Raw genomic sequence first — 17,164 nt, 5'->3', positions numbered from 1 at the left:
CCCAAGAACCGTGGAATGAGGAATGTACCTGAACAGGAAGGTTTCTAGAACTGTAAGAATCACCTTTTCCTCATGACAAAGGCAGTGTAGTTAGTGTGTGGCTACCAGAACTAATTTGCCTTTTGAAAGTAATGGTGACTAGGAAGGCCAGCCACAGGTCATTCTGTCATTCTGTGAAATTTGGCCCCAAGTGGAGGGTGTGATGTGTCTGTCTACAAAGGGCCACTACGGCTGGTACCCATCCACATTTGTACGGTGCTTGGTTGCAGGACTTCAACCAAACTTCCTGGAGTAACTCTAGGGTAGCTGAGATCTCCAGATCTTTGTGCATTATTCTATTCGTATCACAACAGCATCTAGAGCAGAGTTGGCAAACTTTTTGGCCTGAGGGCCACATCTGGGTGGGGAAATTGTATGCAGGGTCATGAGTGTAGGGCTGAGGCAGGGGGTTGGGGTGTGGGAGGGGTGCGGTGTGCAGGAAGGAGCTCAAGGCAAGGGGTTGGGGCATAGGAGGTGGGTAGGGTGCAGGAGGGAGCTCAGAAGGGGGCTGTGGCACAGAAGGGGTGCAGCAGGGGGTTCAGGGCAGGGGGTTGGAGTGCAGGCTCTGGCCCAGCACCACTTACCTCAAACAGCTCTGGGGTGGCAGTGGTGCGCAGAGGGGCTAAGGCAGGCTCCCTGCCTGCCCTGGCCCTGTGCCACTCCCGGAAGTGGCCAGCATGCAGTGACTCCTGGAGATGGGGTGGCGCAGGCGGTGTGCTGTCCTCACCTGTGGGTAACAGCCCCGAAGCTCCCATTGTCCGCGGTTCCCTGTTCCCAGCCAATGGGATCTCCGGGGGCAGCAAGGGCAGCACACGGAGCCCCCTGCTCCCCAACCCCCCAGAGGCCGCAGGGACATGGTTCTGGCCGCTTCCGGGAGCGGCGCAAGGCCAGGGCAGCCAGGGAGCCTGCCTTAGCCCACTGCGCCACAGGGCTGGCAATCCCACGGGCCAGATTGAAACCCCCTGATGAGCCGGATCTGGCCCATGGGCTGTAGCTTGCCCACCTCTAGTCTAGAGATCAGGGCCTTATGGTGCTGGACAATGCACTAAGAGGCAGTCTCTGCCCCAAAGAGCTTTTTGTCCCCCCTCAAACCTGAAATGTAAATTTGACCTGCTCAATGAGTGAAATATCCTGGTTGAGATCTTTCTGGATAGTAAACTGTATCAGGAGTTAATGGAGCATCCATGCTAAACTGCACTCCTCTTTCTATGCCCAGGCTGTTACCTGTAGGTGTTCCCTGTCTGAATGAAGGGGACCCTGCTTCAAGAGGTCTCGTGTTTTCTGCAGGTACAATTTGGGATTTCTGGATATCTAGCAAGTCCAAAGTGCCTTCTGGGCCAATGAAGGACCAGAAGGGGGATCTTCAAATCTCCCTTTCCCTCTTTTCTATATCTTTTATGAAAATTGCACTGAAAGGCAGCAGATCCTTCTTTACTCAGGACATTATTTCTATCGCACTGGAGAAGCTTTGACTTCTGGTTACTCCCTAGTTTTGGAAGGGATATAAACACTCATGACTCAATCATAAGCTAACCCCTAATGGGAAGTAGGAGGTGACTAGTGGTAGCAAGTAACAATTTCTCACTATGTGATTTCTTACGATGGTGCTGGTCACTGTCTTAGACAGAACACTGGATTTGATGGCCCACTGGTCCAATCTCCTTTGTCATATTTGTGGGTCCCCCTCCCTTTTCTTTTTTTAAATATAGAGGTGTCAAAATGAACTAAAAAGGATGTGTACAATGAGATTTTTCAGAAATTTGTGGTCCAAGTATGCAAGGTTCTAGAGTGAAAGCTGGACTGGCTTACAGCATGTTGTTTGTACCTACTTGCCTATAATGGGGCATTTGGAAGTTATCTGAAAATGACACTTAACTTTACATTGCATCAAGTGCATGGTCCCTATGTTCTCAGAAAAAAATTCAGCAGGTTCATTTTGGGAAAACCCACTCGGGATAAAAGGATGCATGGCACTAGCAATCCTAGCTGTTGGAGATAACTGGTTACACATGATTTCCTCACAGGAAATCTTGATGCAGTACAGTTTTGGATCTTTGCAAATCTTTACCACTATGGTAAAATTACAGCCAGAGACAGATCTGTTTTGACCTCTGGGTGAGAAATTCTTTGCATTGGGATGAAAAGCTCTTTGCTGAGTGTTTTCTGGGGCTTCTATCCTACACAGATGTGCTCTGTGTTGCTCACCTCCCTTCCCCCATTCTGATGCTTGTCTGGGCATGCAGAGAAGCCTGTTCCTCCTATGCAGCTCTGCCTCAGGCTGTAGCCTAGTGGAAATTGTGCCCCTTAGTTTCTCAGCCCAAGAGCTCCTGCTCGGCCACACACTCTGACAGGTGGGAAAGGGAGGGTCTCTCTCTCTCCACCCCCTCCCACACTCCACAGGCTGGCTCCACATTCAAAGCCTGGGGAGCACTTCAGGCAGTTTGTGACCAGAACAGAGGCACTTGAGAATTCCACTCCCTGTGAGGCTGCACCATCTTGGGATTACAGGGTTGTAAGTGAGAAATCCCCTCATATGTTTAAAATGATCCTGGCTTACTCAGTAAAGCCCTGAGTAGTACTAGGTTGCTACTACAGTATTGACCTGAGTGCTAGCTGCCCCGGGGAAGCTTTCAGGCTCCCAGAGACATCTGGCAAGTTACTTGCACAAGGAAGGTATGGTTCCAATATCCCACCTCTGTTGTGATATCCCCCTGACAGGATGAATAGTGTTCTACCTCCTCTGTGTAAATAGAGTACCACATGTGCATCACAAAAAAAAAAAATAATCCCAAAATGCACCACCACCACACACCACCTACACAATTTTCCCAGGACAGGATGCCAGTGGCTTTCAAGGAACTCATTCATATTAATACACGTCTTCTCTTTCAAGCATTATTAGACACATGTTTTCCAATTAATGCCTCCTTTGGAGGCATCAGAAAATCTAAATGTGGACATCTGGTTAAACCAAGTGTTAAAATTTCATAAAATATTGGGTGCCTAGGCTGGTGCAGCTGTAGCTCCATTAGTGACCAACATAGTCACACCTTCAGAAGGGGACTTCCTTCCAAAACCCCATAGACTACGAGAGTGATGAGACACTGCACAGCCTCAGGTATAGCCTTTCAGACAAGGATTTTTGTATATTTAGTATGGAAAGCTTACTAGCAAACAAGTGGCTCATCATCTAAGGGTATGATCCTTGCTTGGAGTGAGATGTCTCAGGTTCTGTCTTGGTCAAACCCTTGATGTGACTATCAATGGGTTATAATGTGTCCAAAGGAGGCCATGTTGTAATACCCATGAATAGCCATTGCATTCATCCTAAATGGGTATCTTGTGCATCCAAACTTACAGGTGAGGAGCTATTGAAGGAAACATTAGATAAAAACTAGTAGCTGAGATGGCAGAGAGACCTTAGTCCTGCCTGTTAAAGCCAGTATAGCAATTTGCTGGTTACTACCAACACTAGGGGTATCCAAGAAGGATTATTCCCCTGGCAGAGGGAAAAGTCTGGAGCAGAAGTGCCCAAGGAAACATAGATAAATTTTCCTCCAAACCAACAAAATTCTCAGCATGACAGAGACAAAAAGAGCATGTGTGTCACAATTCCTCTACAAGGCTCTTCCTTCTGATCCACCCTCTGCACCCAGAGCCTTAAGTTGTGGTGGTACTGTCATGGTATCTTTCCCCAACCTGAACCTTAGAGTCCAAAAGTTGGGGTACCAGCATGAATTCCCCTAAGCTTAATTACCAGCTTAGATCTGATACACTGCCACCACCCAAAAATATATAGGGTTTTGGGGCACTCTGGTCCCCCCAAAAACCTTCCCTGGGGACCCCAAGACCCAAATTCCTTGAGTCTTACAACACAGGAGAATAAACCATTTCCCTCCCCTTCTCTTCCCCTCCAGGTGTTCCCTCCCTGGGCTCCTGGAGAGAGAGACAGATCAAGCTCCGTGAATCTAAAACAAAGGGATTCCACCCTTTTCCCCTCCCTTCTCCCTCCCTGTTAAGTACAGACTCAATTCCCTTGAGCCTTAACAAGGGGAGAAAATCAGACAGGTCTTAAAAGCAAAACTTTTAATAAAAAGAAAGAAAAAAAGTAAAAGTTATCTCTGCAATTTAGATGGTAAAAGTTACAGAGTCTGTCAGCTTATAGTAACTGGAGAAAGCGCCACCTCCAACAGAAATACAATTTAAAATATTTTCAGCCAAATACACATTAGAACTCTACCAGCCAGATACACATTTGCAAATAAAGAAAACCAATTAAAGAAGACTAAACCGCCTTTCTACTTGCACTTACTACTTGAATAGAAAATTAGAGCCTGTAGTACGTCCGGTCCCTCTCAGATCCCAGAGAGAACAAAACCAAACCCAAAAAACACAAACAAAGGCTTCCCTCCACTGAGATTTGAAAGTATCTTGTCTCCTGATTGGTCCCCTGGTCAGGTGTTTGGTTCCCTGTTTGTTAACCCTTTATAGGTAAAAGAGACATTAACCCTTAACTATCTGTTTATGACAGGTACTCACACCAAAGCAAAGGTAGCATGCTATGCACCTATACCCAGCATAGACAACATGCCAGTCTGTACCATGTTCAGAGAAATAGATCCATTCAGAAATGAACAGCTGCAGGAAAGGATTCATAGCCACTAATTCTTCAAAATGAAGGGGAGCTGTGTAGGAGCCCTGGTTCCTTCCCCGGGGAGCTAAGAACCCACTTCAGTATCTGGGGAATGTTGGAGGGACAGGACTCTGGACCCTTTCAGGGTTTATCCCTATCCAGACTAGGACTTACCTCCAAGGCTGGCTGGATAGATTCCTGTTCGTCCTCAGACTCTTCCACAGAAAGTTACAGCTCCTTGGGCCACGGTGGGACCCAACATGCCAGTCCAACTCTGAGCTTTATACTCTAGCAGTGGAGGGTCAGCTGGTTGGGAACAGGCAGGGTATAATTCACCCTTTGTAGAGCCTGTAAATGAAGTCTCACATAGGACATGACAAGGAGGCACTGCAGTGGCAGGTCCAGCTGATTGAAACCACCACATCGCTATTTACCCGCTCTGGGGAAGGAAGAGGATTATAAGTCACAACTGCATGAAAACTAATACAAATAAAGGTTTTAAAACAAAATGGTGAGGGGAAACCGAATTGTCAACAACTTCTACTGATGGAGGCAGAAAATCTGCTGGCCTGAGCTGAAGGGTAGAGCTCAGTCTTAGAACCTCCAGCAACAATGTTGTAACACCTCCAAATTCCACAGGATGGGTTATTAGCCTATTAGTAATGAACGAGGAGAGAAGCTGTGCAATGGAACAGAAGAGCTACCTCATAACCCCTTATAGACAGGAGAGGCTCCTCAGGCCCAGTCAAATAAGTCTGTCTACAAAACCAGCATCACCACTGCATCTTATGGCTGATGTAAGTGGCATCAAAGTGCCTGGCTCCCTCCTGGTTGATAAGGCCCATTGACAGCAGTGCAGGACCCTTTGACTTTGAAGAACTATTTGGCCTCTCTTCAAACAACGGACATACTGCTCTCTCTCTCTCAAGATGTCATTCATTATAGCCATAATTCTAACCTAGAGAGAATCAGATACAGGGCCTAAGATTCTCTCTATGGGAACAAATCTTTCCACCACTTCCCCAGACCTTTGGAACATATGCTGGAAGGGAGCGGAAGGGAGACCAAGGGTCACTCCATCATAGCTCTAAGACTGTCCAAATGAACCAGATTATTTTGTGTAATTGTTATGACTTGGCAGGTGCTCAACTCCTTAGAAATGTCAACATATTCTCGGACCTAAGGAAACTTCTGTGGCATGCTTTTACCCTCTCTTCATTATAGAATACTGCAGGCCTGCTTCCTCTAGCTTTATGCCTTTTTCAGCAAGTTTTTTCCTTCTCTTAGGGTTGGTCTACATGTGATTTCTAAAGCACACCAACCTGTTGCGCGCTAACTGATCCATATAGACCCTGTTGGTGTGAAGGAAAAGTTCCCTATGGTGCATTAATACAGTGCTGCTAAAAGTACTACATTAATATGCACTAGAGCACACCAGTAGGGTCCACATCGGACAGTTACCATGCAACACGCTGGTGCACTTTAGAACTTTTAGTGTGTATTGCTGCTCCATGTAGACAAACCCCTAGCCCTGATTTGGGAGAGCAAGAGATGCAGTCACTTTTAGTATATTCTTGACCCAGAACTCAGAGCTGATGTTCATTTTGGCAGTTTTGCTGTCTATGTTCCCTGGAAGGCTTCAGCTCACCTTCATGGGAGTTGTGCTGCTTGCTAAACTCCCACAAGTGGGAACACAGAGATGCTATTAGAAGAAGACATGACGGTCAGTTATTATTAACTGGTTTTCTTAATGGTGAGCCTCCACATATTCACGCTCCCTGTTCAATTTCACTCCTTCCTCAGACTCCCAAATTACTGGAAGGAACTGAAAAGTGGTTGTGGCTACTCCCTCTTTCATATCCTCAGTCTCTCTCCAGGACAGAAGAGGGAAAGAGAGGTGGAGTGTCCCCTACCAAGGATGATGGAACTAACAACAAGCTGATTTTGCAATTTGAATCTTTCAAGACATCACAGTTAAAGCAACACTTATTTTCTAAACTTTGTCCTCATTTTTATAAAATACCTACTCTGACTTTTAAAAATAGTTAAAGATTTATTTTGATCCTCACATATTCAAACTACAGTATATTATGAATTGTTTCTTTCATGGTTCTGAGCAGTCATGTTCCAAGACCGCTACAGTACTCAATAGAAAATACTGTGCTTTCCTACCTCATGACTCTTTTTTCTCCTTTAAAATATTATCTTATATATACCCAGAAACATTGCTGAGCCTCTTTAGAAGCAGACAATGGAGTTTTTGAACATGCTTAGTTATTTACCAGTTGGCAAAGTGTAGCAAGAATTTAAAAAAAAATCTGTTTACTTTAATTTACATATTGAACAGCAGCATATAGCCCAGCCTTCACTGCAACCGAACCTCCAAATACTCAACTCATGTAAATCCTGTAAAGTCAAGCCACAAGTTGCAGCCTAAAAGCAGCAAAGGACTAAAAAACAAAAACCCAAACCAAACCAACACAATTAAATTAGCATTTTCAGAGTTTGTCCCATATTTCTCTAGTTTAAGTCAATTTATCAGTATCTTAGGTTTGCAAACAAAGAAAATGGAATTTCTTACCTGGCAAGTACTTTCTTAAGCAGTGATCTAGTCAATCAGTGGTCTGGAAATGCCACATATGGGCAGTGTCTCTCTCTCTCCCAGTGTCAGACAAGTAGTGACTGAAAGGAACCAAAAGTTAGTTTCTGTCCCACAACCAGTCTCAGGCCTGGTCTACACTAGTCTGTTATTTCGGAATTAGCCGAGTTAATTTGAAAAAATAAAAAAAGATTCCGTCCACACGACCAAACTGTTTTTTTTTATTTAAAGGGCTCTTTAATCTGATTTCTGTACTCCACTTCAGCAAGTGGAGTAGCACTTAAATCGAGATTGCAATCCCAGGTTAAAGGTATTGTGGATGCAATTCAATGTTATTGGCCTTCGGGAGCTATCCCAGAATGCTCCCTTGTGGCTGCTCTGGATAACACTCAACTCTGATGCACTAGGCAGGTGGGCAGAAAAAGCCCTGGGAACTTTTGAATTTCATTTTCTGTTTTGTCACCATCATCACAGGTGACCATCAGCACAGTCCACCATCACAAGCGACCGTGCAGAGTCCACCATCACAAGAGATCACGCAGTCCCGGATTTGCAGATGAGCTCCAAAATGGTCTGAACAAGAGGTACTGGATCTCATTGCATGTTGGGGAGACGAGTCTGTTATGGCAGAACTATGTTCCAAAAAAAGGAACACAAATATGTACACAAGTCTCCAGGGCCATAACGGAACGATGCTACTCCAGGGACACAGAGCAGTGTTGTACAAAAATCAAGTCATTCAGGCAACCGTACCAAAAAGCCAGAGAGGCGAACGGGCGCTCTGGGTCACAGCCCCATACATTCCACTTCTACTGTGAGCTGCATGCAATTATGGGAGGGTGACACCACCACTGTCCGTGGACACCTGCAAGGGGGGAGTTGCACGGAGCGAGGAGGAAGAGTCATTGGAAGACAAAGAGGAGGAGGAGGAGGAGGACTGTGCACAGGCGGCAAGTGGGGAATCTGTTTTCCCCCCTAGCCAGGAACTATTCTTAACACTGGAGCCAATAGCTTCCCACCACTCCCAAGGCAGGCTCCTGGACCATGACCCTGGAGAAGGTACATCTGGTGAGTGAGAGCCTAATCGGAGCAACGCGGGTGGGGGAGTAGGGGGGAAACCCAGCCGCACTGGGCTGCTCACGTTTAGTTTAAAGGGTTCATCCCTGCTCATCGGAGCCACACGGTGGGTGCAGGGGGGAGAGGGTGTTTTGTGAAGCAATCATTCCAGAGAGCCTGCAGGTCCTCCTTTTATATAGCAAGCCCACCAGACATTGCTTGTTATGGGAAAGGGGGCCCAGCTGTTTGAAAGCACTGAAATTAATGTAGAAGCAGAACCCTGCATGCCCCTAGGTTGCCTGCAAGCTGAATTCTGTAGCCCTACCGTGTGTGATGGCTTACTCACACCAAAGTGTCCCCTTTGTTCTCTTAAATGTATCTTTTAAAATACTACCCTCCCTTTCTCTCCTCCCACAGGTGCAAATATTTCAACACGGCCCCTATCTACTCCGTCCCAGAGACTGGTCCAGATTAGAAGGCAGAAAAAACGAACTCGGGATGACATGTTCGCTGAGCTCATGCAGTCCTCCCACACTGATAGGGCCCAGCTGAATGCGTGGAGGCAAACAATTGCGGAGTCCTGTAAAGCATTACATGAACTCGAAGAGAGGAGGGACGCGCATGATGAGAGCAGGCAGGAAGCTATGGTCAAGCTCATGGCAGGGAGCAAACTGACATGCTCCACTGTATGGTGGATCTAATGCGGGAAAGGCAGCAAGACCACAGACTGCCGCTGCAGCCCCTGTATAACCGCCCTCCCTACTCCCCTGGTTCCATAGCCTCCTCACCCAGATGCCCAAGAACACGAAGGGGGAGGCTACAGGGACCCACACACTTGTCATAAACAGATAGTTAAGGGTTAATGTCTCTTTTACCTGTAAAGGGTTAACAAACAGTGAACCTGGACCAGAGGACCAATCAGAAGACAAGATACTTTAAAATTTCGGTGGAGGGAAGTCTTTGTTTTGTGTTGTTTGTCTGTCTGTTGTTCTCTCTGGGTTCTGAGAGTGACCAGACGTACCTACAGGCTCTCTAATTTTCTGTTCAAGTAGTAAGTACAAGTAGAAAGGCGGTTTAGTCTTTTTGATTGTTTTCTTTATTTGCAAATGTGTATTTTGCTGGAAGGATTTTAATTTGTATTTGTGCTGGAGGGAAGGCTTCTCTCTAGTGTCTATAAGCTAAAAGACCCTGTAACATTTACCATCTTAATTACAGAGACAACTTTTACTTTTTTTCCTTTCTTTTATTAAAAGCTTTTCTTTTTTAAGATCTGATTGATTTTTTCCCCTTGTTGAGGCTCAAGGGAATTGGTGGGAGAAAGGGAGAGAGAAGGGAGGGGGGAAGGTGGAATTCCTCTGGTTTTAGATTCACGGAGCTTGAATCTGTATTATCTCTTGCGGAGGGGAAAAGAGGAGGGGGGAAGGTGCATTCCTCTCTGTTCTAAGATTCAAGGAGTTTGAGATCTTCCAGGGTAACCCAGGGAGGGAAAGCCTGGGAGAGGCAACAGTGGGAGAAAGGGTTTACTTTCCTTGTGTAAGATCTAGGGGGTCTGGGTCTTGGGGTCCTCTGGGAAGGTTTTGGGGGGACCAGTGTGTACCAGGCACTGCAAGTCCTGGTTGGTGGCAGCACTACAAGATCTAAGCTGGTAATTAAGCTTAGGGGGATTCATGCTGGTACCCCATCTTTTGGACGCTAAGATTCAGAGTGGGGGTTATACCATGACAACACTCAACCCCAGAGGATCGCCCAAGCAGCAGAAAGCTGGCATATGTGAACTTTTGATTTGGTTTCTGGATTTGTCCTTCCCTCTTCCTCCACTTCCCTAACCCAACACCCTCTCCTCCCCCGGTCTACCTTCTGATTTCTCTCAATCTGTTGTGCAACAAATAATAAAGAACAGTTTTTAAACAATTTTGACTTTCATATATATAGAGGGGTGGGTAACTTCAAGAGAAACAAACACAACTGTCACACCGTACCCCGGCCAGTCATGAAACTGGCTTTCAAAGCTTCTCTGATGCGCAGCATGCCCTGCTGTGCTCTTCTAATTGCCCTGTTGTCTGGCTGTGCGAAACTGGCCACCAGGCGAGTTGCCTCAACCTCCCACCCCATGGTAAACGTCTCCCCTTTACTCTCACAGATATTGTGGAGTACACCACAAGCAGCAATTACAATTGGAATATTGGTTGTGCTGAGATCTAACCGAGTCAGTAAACTGTGCCAGCGCGCTTTCAAATGTCCAAAAGCACATTCTACCACCATTCTGCACTTGCTCAGCCTATAGTTGAACTGCTCCTTACTACTGTCAAGGGTGCCTGTGTATGGCTTCATGAGCCATGGCATTAAGAGGTAGGCTGGGTCCCTGAGGATATCTATAGGCATTTCAACATCCCCAACAGTAATTTTCTGGTCTGGGAAGTAAGTACCTTCCTGTAGCTGTTCAAACAGACCAGAGTTCCTGAAGATGCGAGCATCATGCACCTTTCCTGGCCATCTCACGTTGATGTCAGTGAAACGTCCCTTGTGATCCACCAGTGCTTGCAGCACCATGGAAAAGAATCCCTTGAAGTTTATGTACTGGCCGCCCCAGTGTGCTGAAGCCAAGATAAGGATGTGTGTTCTGTCTCTCACCCTGCCGCAGTTTGGGAGCCCCAGAGCATTAAAGCCATCCACAATGGTCTGCACATTTCCCAAAGTCACTATCCTTGATTGCAGCTGGTCAATGATTGCATTGGCTACTTGCAGCACAGCAGCCCCAACAGTAGATTTGCCCACTCCAAACTGATTCCCAACTGACCGGTAGCTGTTGAGCATTGCAAGCTTCCACAGTGCTATGGCCACTCGCTTCCCAACTGTGAAGGCTGCTCTCATTTTGGTGTCTTTGAGCTTCAGGGCAGGGGAGAGCAAGTCACAAAGTTCCATGAAAGTAGTTGTACGCATATAAAAATCTCTCAACCACTGGGAATCATCCCAGACCTGCAACACTACGCGGTTCCACCAATCTGTGCTTGTTTCCCAGGCCCAGAATTGGCGTTCCACAGCATGAACCTGGCCCAATGCCACCATGATCTCCCAATCACCACATGCCATGCTTCTAGGAACATCTGTGTCCATGTCCTCATCCGTATAGTAATCGCACTGTCATAGCTTCCTCGTCCGGTTTTGCAGGTACTGCACATACTGCTGGATAATACACGAGGTATTTACAATGGTCAAAACTGCACTGGAGATCTGAGCAGGCTCCATGATTGCCATTTTATGGCGCCTGCATGGGTAAACCTGGAAAAAGGGCGTGAAACGTAGGAGAGCTGTTCGGTTCAAGATGGCCGATAAAAGGCAGTAAATGGTTGTCTTCTGTAGCTTTCACAGGGTTGGGAAGCTCGCTAGAGCTGCGAGAGCAGAGTTTGCGGCGGAAGCTGTGAGGCTCAGTTCACGATGGCTGAAAAATGGCAGGGAATTGTTGCCTTCTGTAGCTTCCAGGACAGACAACATGGAAAAATTAGCTAGCAATGCAAGAGCAGGAGAGCAGAGTTTGCAGCGGAAGCCGTGCTGCTTTGTTTACGGTACCCGAAAAAGGCGGGAAATGGTTAGATAAAAGAGTAGATAGAAAGACGAGAGGACATGTGCAGTGGATTCTTAGTACCAGGAGACAAGTGGGGCACTGTACTACATTCTCTGCTGGCAGTGTGGCATCTGCCGTAGCTTTCATGGACGGAGGAGCGAGTGACAGCACACATGCAGAAACACCCTTGAAAATGTTTTTGCCCCATCATGCACTGGGAACTTAACCCACAATTCCAATGGGCGGCGGAGACTGCAGGAACTGAGAGTTAGTTTCCCACAGTGCATTGCTCCGACACTTGATACTAGCCTTGGTACTGTGGACACACTCCACCAAATTCACGCGCTTTGATGGGGACACCAGAGGTGAAAGTAAGCCGGTCCGGTCCGGCATCCTGGCAAGAGCCAGTATGCTGTGCTGGACTGCACTGGCTTCCACAGCGGGGATTGAAAGGGCTCTGGGCTGTCCGCTGCTATGGGCAGCCCAGAGCCCTTTAAATCCGAAGCGTGGCTCTGGCGGCTGGGCAAGGGCTGGAATTTAAAGGGCTTAAAACTCCCTGCAGGCAGCCCAGAGCCCTTTGAATCCTGGCCGCGGTTGGGATTTAAAGGGCTCAGAGCTCCTCGAGGCTGCGGGCAGCCCAGAGCCCTTTGAATCCCGGCCATGGCTCTGGCGGCTGGGCTGGGGCCAGGATTTAAAGGGCTCCGGGCTCCCCTCAGTGGCAAGAGCTCTGGGCCCTTTAAATCCTTGCCCCAACCCCGCAAAGCTCAGCTTTCCCCTAGCGGCCGGAGCCCCGGGCCCTTTAATTTGCCCCTGAGCCCCGAGGGGGCTCCCAGCCACCTCTTCAGCTGGGAGCCCCCTGGTCGATTTAAAGACCTTGGGTCTCCCAGCCACAACTGGTGCCCCAGAGCCTTTAAATCTTGAGGCCATGCTTCTTCTGGACATGGCCACGCCTCTGCCAGATGAGGCCATGTCCCCTTCAGGACTCCGGCAGTACCGGTAAGTCCTATTACTTTCACCCCCGGGGGGGACACAACACCGAATGTGTAAAATTGCTTCCAAAAATTTGAATAAGTTTGAATTAATTTCGTATTGTAGATATACTCTCAGATACTTCTCCCTTCTAATAATGTAATTATATTTAATATCATTGTAGGAGGGATCAATGCCAAAGAAACCTACTGCACTAGTATTTGACTTCAAAAAGGGGAACCACACAAAAATTAGGAAGCTAGTTGAAAAAAAATTGAAAGAACAGTCATCAGAGTGAAATGCCTACAAACTGCATGGAGACTATTTAAAAAAATACCAGAGTAGAGGCTGAAACTAATCATATACCCCCGTTAAATGGTCGGAGGGCCAAAAAAAGCCACCATGACTAAGCAGCACAGTGTAAGTTGTGTTTAGAGTAAGAAAGGCATCCTTTAAAAATTGTAAGTCTATAAAATCATAAATGGTATGGAGAAAATGAATAGGGAAGTGTTATTTACCCCATCACATAATATAAGAACTAGAAGTCACCTGATGAAATTAATAGGCAGTAGGTTTAAAACAAACAAAAGGAAGTACTTCTTCAAACAACACGGTCAGCCTGAGGAACTCATTGTCATGGGATCTTGTGAAATCCAAAAGCATAACTGAGTTTAAAAAAGAATTATGCCCAGGGAGAATAGGTCCATCAATGGCTATTAGCCAAGATGGTCAGAGATGCAACCCCATCCTCTGGGTGTCCCTAAACCAACAAGTGCCAGAAGCTCAGACTAGAGGACAGGGGATGGATCACTCAAAATTGCCGTTCTGTTCATTCTCTCTTAAGCATCTGGCACTTGCCACTGTCAGAAGACAGGATACGGGGATAAATGGACCATTGGTCTGACCCAGTATGGCCATTTTTATGTTTTAGCTAGTTAGAGAAGTTCTAAAAATGAAACTAAGTCAGATAATTTGTGAACTATAAAACTTTGAAGACCTTAAGCATAGAGAACATTGTAAAACTTGCTAATAGGCACAAAACTGCGTAAATAGTGGGTATTGATACAAATGTAATTGGGCCACAGAAAGAAATTACAAGAGAGGAAGTTCCTTTTTCTGTGCCTACTTGTTAGCAGCACAGACTGATAGTCTGTCTATAGAATTGCCTAGAGAAAGGTACAGAGAAAAGGGAAACAAATTGCAATGCAAATAGATCCATGAATCTGCCAATGTCTTAGCATGAATCACTGAGGAGGCAGGAATTACTCACAGAGTAAATCAGATTCAGCTGACTGAACATCAAACCTGCCATTGACAGACCACAAAGTGACAGCTTTACACAGTTTGTTCACAAAAGTCACCCTTCTCTCAATCCAAGAAATGGAGGCCATGTCTACACTTATAGTTTTGCAGCGCTGGTAGTTACAGCTGTGTTCGTACAGCTGTGTAGGGCCAGCGCTGCAGTGTGGCCACACTGACAGCTACCAGCGCTGCAGTGTGGCCACATTTGCAGCACTTGCAGCGCTGTTGGGAGTGGTGCATTGTGGGCAGCTATCCCAGCATTCAAATGGCTGCAACGTGCTTTTCAAAAGAGGGGGGTGGGGTGGAATGTGACAGGGAGCGTGGAGGAGACAGACAGAATGGATTTTTGGAGTTGACACTGTTCTCAGCTCCCTGCCTTGCAAGTTCTAAGGACTGGAAGATACACAGTGCCTACCTTCAATCATTTTAAAAGTTCTAACTCCCTTCCCCCACTCCTCTCTCATTCACTAAATGCAAACTATGTACTGCTAAATACCTGTCAGACCAGATAAGCAACTGCTCAACACGGACTTCCCCCTCCCCCTCTGCCGTGTGAGAGTGCTGTTTCTCTCTTCAAGCAAACAGCTGTGAACATTCCAAAGTAATTCCCCTGCCTGTCTCCGCTCGCTCAGCAAACAGGAGCTGTGTTTGTTTTTTAAATAAGCAGTTTGGCTGAACTCCGAGCTCTCCCTTTCTTCCGGTTTGTTGTGGACAGGAATTCTGGGATACCTCCTTATACCCTGGAGGTCAATAAAAGCGCTGGTGGGCGTCCACACTTGCTGACCAGCGCTGGATCACCAGCGCTGGAATCCCTACACCCGAGGCGCGACCGGGTGTACAGCCAGCGCTGCAACCAGGGAGTTGCAGCGCTGGCCGTGCTTTGCAAGTGTGGCCACATCCTAAGTTGCAGCGCTGTAACCCCTTCACCAGCGCTGCAACTCTCTAGTGTAGCCATGGCCGGAGACTGCCAAAATAGCACAACCACTGATTTCAATCAGATGAGGATAATCGGCTATTCTGTAGGCTTCATCAAGGCAGGATTGAATACACTTGGTCAGGACAACCAGATAAGTATTCTGCTTGGATTTCTGGACCTCCATTACCCTCTTAAAAGCAGAAGTCATAACCATGTAAAAACCATGCACATCCAGGGAACAGCACAACTTTTTATTGGCTTTAAGATGGTGACAAAAGTTTGACATGCCAATTTCCTGACATGGAAATTCTTTGAGATTTTGAAGAAACAAGAACAATGCTGAGAAATCCCTATGAAAGGCAGCAACTGGAGTACAAAGTAGGGTAGACAGTGCCACCACCAGCTTAAGAGATACACCTAGGGCAAGCCAGCTTTCCAGGACAGGAGATGGGGAATTGAGTGGAGGTCAGTGAGCAGTTGGTGCAGGATCAATCTGAGGTTCCACCAAGGAAATGAAAACTGAGGAATGTGAAGGTATGATACTGCTTTTAGGAACCTGAAGGCCAGCAAGTAATAGTCTAGGATTTATCCTGGATTCTCCCCTAGAGGTCATTATAGGTAGAGGCATGAACTTGGCTAAGAGTCTCTTGAATAATCTTTCTTGTGGGAAGTTATGTGTAGAAGGAATTGATGCTTTCTTTGGCAGAGTTCCTAGACATTGCACCATATGGAGAAAATAGCAAAGATTCTTTTTCATCACTTCCGATGGACTGGTGAAGTCTCTCTCTGAAGCCTCATTTCTTTGAAAGGCTCCTTTAGTCAGTCATGCCAATAGCTCAAGCTGAAAAGGATTAAGGTGCTGATTGAGATGCGTGTGTGAGAAACATGCCATATTAAAGTTAGGCAAAGGAGCCGTGTGCCACATCTCCAGGAGGTGGTCAGCAGATTAGGTCCTAGGGGGCTATTCAGAGACCATTAGAATAAGCCAGCCTTTACCCTTCAGTACCTTTTAAAGATTCTCTGGATAAAGGAAATAACAGGAAGCAGTTAAATACTGAATGACCTCTGGATAAAGACATCTTTTCTTGACCACTTTGAGAAGGACAGTATGATCCTGTGAGGTAGTAGGTAAGAAATAACCTTACTTTATAACTGAAAGACAAAGCCAATTCCTGGAGAAAAACTAGTGATCCACTGTCCTATAGGGCTGAGAGACGAGGTAAGGCAAACACCATCAGAATGAATCTGTGGATTTGAGTGTCTGGATGCAGGGACTCTGAAATGAATGATTGAATTACTGGGCCTTTAACTGTCTGTGCTTGACAGGAGTCCTCCACAGAATCCACAACTTCGGAATGGCACTTGAAAGATGAAGGCATTGGACAGGCATCCTAAGGTCAGGATGGACTACCAGAAAGGGTACTCTTATTTCCATCCCTCAGGACGACTTCTACCATATACCTAAGATTAGAAAAGTCCTAAAGGCAACTAACAGAGGAAAAATGAAGCTTGATATCATGTCACCAGAAGCAGGATAAAACAGCATAGAGGCATGTCCCCTAGGTGCTGGATGGGGGTAGCCCATCTTGAGGAAAGCCAGAAGGGTTGCTCTGAATATTACAGAGCAAGATGCTGTGAACCAACTGTATAGAAAAGAAGGGAAACTGGTTTAAAACCAGGGCAGACAGGGCTCACTTAGCTTTTTCAGGCAAGCCTGTCTATAAGGAGGAAATGATTTCAAATCTGAGCAGTTCAAGCTCATTAGCCTTGGAAGGCAAGCAGACTAGAGTGGAACCACAGATAAATGTTCCTAGCAGGCCAGCAGGCTAGGACATAACAATCTCATAAACTGGATATGGTGGACTGGCCTAACTAGCTATTACATCGAAAACTTACTTGCTATAGAAACATTACAGCAAACCAGACTGATTTATATGGATTTCAACCCAGGCCGATGAAGCCTAGCAAATGGAAATGATCATGGATTTTGGACAATGGCTAAACATGTAGGTATTGTGAGCTGGAATGTTAGAACTATTTGCTCCAGGCCACATTGAGTTTGTAGTGAATGAGTTAAAGGAAGTAACA

Source organism: Gopherus flavomarginatus, chromosome 2 (genome assembly GCF_025201925.1).
Source record: "Gopherus flavomarginatus isolate rGopFla2 chromosome 2, rGopFla2.mat.asm, whole genome shotgun sequence".
Classification (NCBI taxonomy): domain Eukaryota; kingdom Metazoa; phylum Chordata; order Testudines; family Testudinidae; genus Gopherus; species Gopherus flavomarginatus.
This window is presented reverse-complemented; position numbering follows the sequence as displayed.